The 3,880-nt window shown below is 27.4% G+C and overlaps 1 long non-coding RNA gene across 1 annotated transcript; it reads right to left on the bottom strand.

The window, feature by feature from the left end:
- Positions 1-864: 864 nt before the first annotated feature.
- On the bottom strand, positions 865-3,382 carry LOC122535623. The gene is made up of 3 exons (XR_006308223.1): positions 3,167-3,382; positions 1,854-1,963; positions 865-1,010 (listed from the first exon to the last, which is right to left on the bottom strand). It is a non-coding gene; the product is annotated as an uncharacterized LOC122535623 (long non-coding RNA).
- Positions 3,383-3,880: the final 498 nt, after the last annotated feature.

Below are 3,880 nucleotides of genomic sequence, written 5' to 3'. Positions count from 1 at the left end.
ATTACAGGTCGAAAATATATATATACATTGTTTTATTCAATGCACATTTAGGTAGATATAAAACAATAAAATCAAATTCAAGTTTGTTTAAATATTTATTAAATATTTATATTTATACAAATCAAATACCAAAAGATCAAATTTATAATTTAAACTGATATCAAATTGTACATTAAAAATAAAAGAAATATTTGCAAAATTATTTTTTGTGTATTAGGATTTAATTTTCAATATATCCTTTTATAATTCCACATTACCAATTTATTACCTTTATGTAGAAACGATATCGTGACTCTTGGTTCATTTTGACGTAATTTAATAATTGTAAGGACAAGTTCCAATAAAAGTTCTGCAGAGAATACTTCCTTCATTTTTACTTTATACAAAAAATGTCCACGAAATTTCGTGTATTCCTTTGAAGTGTTTGAAAAAATGTTAGATTTATACGTTTATAGTTTTATATGAATGAATAGTAAATTTGGAAATTAAGAAAAGTATTCGATTAATGAAATTTTCGGATAACTCAACAATCACTTTTGTCACATTATACAATTGCAGGTATTCGAATGGTAGAGGTGTGACAAATCCTCAAATTGTCGGAAATCTGAGGAAATACATAGGGTCGGAAGAAGTTCCCAAGTGTTATCAAGATTTCTGAGTGTGTCAGAATTTATGAAAGAATACATAATTCGCAATCTAACTGTGTAACTGTTTCGTTCAATGTCGATGTTCCATTAAGTAATGTCAATGAAAAAAATGGTTTCGATTGTACGAAAAATTCGCTTCGATGTGATCTGGTAGGGACATTAAAATAAATCTATTTAAATATGGAAAATTCTTTATTGATAAAATTCTTTATTGATAGAAATTTATTTATGATTAAAAAATCATTCCATCTATGATTAAATCTATTGATCATAAGTTAACAATGGCAGTACACAAACATTGTCTTGATTTCTGAAAGTTCCATTGATACACCGACAACCACCGATCAAATTCTTATTGCAGATCTGGAAAGATTTATATTAGTGTCAAATACGTAAGCTAATTCAGTGAATCGGAGGTATTCTTCTGTTATTATTTTTATAGTTTCTCTTATTTATTTTTCTTAACCAAATTGCGTTCCGTTCGCGCGCCCAAATTTTTCGCTTTTGTATGTATAAAAGCAAAAATTTCACACTCGAAAGTGAATTATATCTATATTTTATATTTCACAATATATTCATAATATCTTAAACTTCTGTGATATACAATGAGACAAGAAAATATTTTTATGTACTAAATATGAAATATATATAATAACATCATATGTATAATAACAAATATGTCTTTCAGTGTTTTTTGATATATATTCTTGTCTTTTAGTGTTATCCTGACTGTATTATTGTTTTCTATAATCTTTTCCTTCAATACCAATGAAATAAAATGGTATGTTACGATATGTACTATCAAACGTCAATATTTAGACAGTTTTAAATTGTTTTAAATATATGTAAAATATAATTCAACGATATAAATCAAGTGTGTTGGTAATAAATCGAATTCAATTGAAAAGAAAAGAAAATCATTGGATTATAGTAATTCCATAAATATTTTAAAAAATGTATGTAAATTGATGATATTATTATTATAGAAACAGAAATAACTTTATTGCGATTTAATACACTTGAATTTCCTACCAATTTCCTACATTTTGCTTCTTCGTGTAAATTTTTAAGATATACAGCCTCTTCGAATAAATGTTTGAGAGTAATATCTTTTGAAAGAAATAACTTTCGAAATATACTCTCAATTGGACACGTATCTGAATGCTAAGTAAATGAGAACAACTCAAAATAATTTCGAATACTCACTATTTCGTGGCAAATTATTGAAGGCGTAGCTAGAGGACCACAAGCTGGTTCACAGAATTGCCCACAAATGTTTCATTCTTCATTTACTGGACATATTGGTGTGAGCGAACCTAATTTAACACGAACATTTATAAAAATCATAAAGTAAAAATTGCATTACGAAACAGAATATTCTAAGAGTAATAAATATTTTGCATAACAATATACATATAACGTATACATATGTACAATCTAATTGTAAGTAAATCTAATAAATAGAATACATATATATGTACAAGGTGCCCCTGCGTCGATAAATATTACTTCAAATATCACTTCACAAGTGAAGTAAAGATGATTGTACATGAAAAAATAAGTTAAAAATAAAGAATAAAATTTCTTCTTTGTTTTCGAGTAAATCGACTTTGAACATTCTTCAAGTAAGCATGTATTTAACGACGGCGTATATGGATGTCCCTGCGTCAGTAGTATAAGCGAAGAGGTGATTACAATACATGAAAAAATTAGTCGAAAATCATTTCTAAACACATTTTAAATAAACAGAAGTTAATAACTAAAAATTAATAACTAAACAACATTACGAATGATATTAATGCTGTTTGTAAATAACGTGTCATCTGCATCAAGATTTATTCATGTACGCCGTCGTTAATTGCACGCGTATTCGGAAAATATTCAAAATCAATTTACTTAAAAACAAAGCCTCAAATGAAAAAATTTTATTCTTTATTATCGACTTTCATGTAGTACCTCCTCTTCACCTGTACTACCGACGCAGGGACATATATACACACATATTTACACACACACACGCGCGCGCGCGCGCGCGCACGCATGCATATGTATATGTATTATTTTGAATACTCTCATATAATTATAATTCGACTGAGGACATTTATGCAAATTCATATTTCGAAAACATAATTAAAGATGTAAAAAGTTATTTACATGTAAAATATCATAGAAAGCACTATGCTTTGGATATATTTATTATATTTTTCTGTATTATATGCATTCCGTAATTTCTCATAAATATGTAAACATTCGCAATCCATTTAATATTAGTAGAACATAATAAATATTTCAATCGGAACAAATAGTAAATGATTTGCTAAATGACATACTATCGATCGTATAGACTTCGGAACCATCATAAAATTTAAGTCTATATATATATATATATAATAAGCAAATTTATAACAAATATAAAAATCCAATGTCTGAGTTGACACGAATGAAGCATGTTTTAAATGAAGTAAATTAATAAATTTAAGTCGTAATGCAAATAGTCTGAAACAAAGTAGGATACTTACAAATATTGATGAACACAACCGCAAGCAGAAACGCTACGAGACATCGTTGCATTGTTGGTTTTTATTGAGGATGATTGATTGCACGATTTGTATGTTTGAGCACGTTGTTACTTTTAATGTTAGGAAACCGATATTCGCAATTTTTATACTCCAGTTTTCAGAGAAAGTACGTATTTTTTCGTGCCCGTGTACTATTTGAAGATAACGTACAGGCAAGAGACATGTTTTCTTAACTTGGAAATGATAACTATCTAAGACGTATTTCTTAACAGTTTTTACCTTCCTGATATACGTACCAATAAGTACTGTCATGCTTTACATAAGGAGGAACGCTATATAAATTGTAAATATCAAAGTTCTCTCCAAATTCTTTCTATATAATTTAGGTTTCTAAAGTCATCTAAATTTAAAAATTTATAGTAACATAGAAAACAGGCAAGTTTGGCTTCCACTTGACAGTTTATCTAATTTTCAAATTTATTAAAATAATTTGCTATAAAAACTAAAAATACGCAAATATTTATTATGTAAAATTGTCGTTTAGAGTTTTGAATTACAGATTGTAAGAATAATTCTCTTTGTAATGGAATTACTGTAATGTTTATAACAGACACTGAATGCGTCAAAGAAAGTCGGACTCATTAAGTTTTATAAGACAAAGATGCTTACAAAATATATTAAATTACTGGTTATATAAAACGAGTTAAATTAAGC

This window comes from Frieseomelitta varia, unplaced genomic scaffold (genome assembly GCF_011392965.1).
Source record: "Frieseomelitta varia isolate USP_RPSP 00005682 unplaced genomic scaffold, Fvar_1.2 scaffold_745, whole genome shotgun sequence".
NCBI lineage: Eukaryota > Metazoa > Arthropoda > Insecta > Hymenoptera > Apidae > Frieseomelitta > Frieseomelitta varia.
This window is presented reverse-complemented; position numbering and strand designations above follow the sequence as displayed.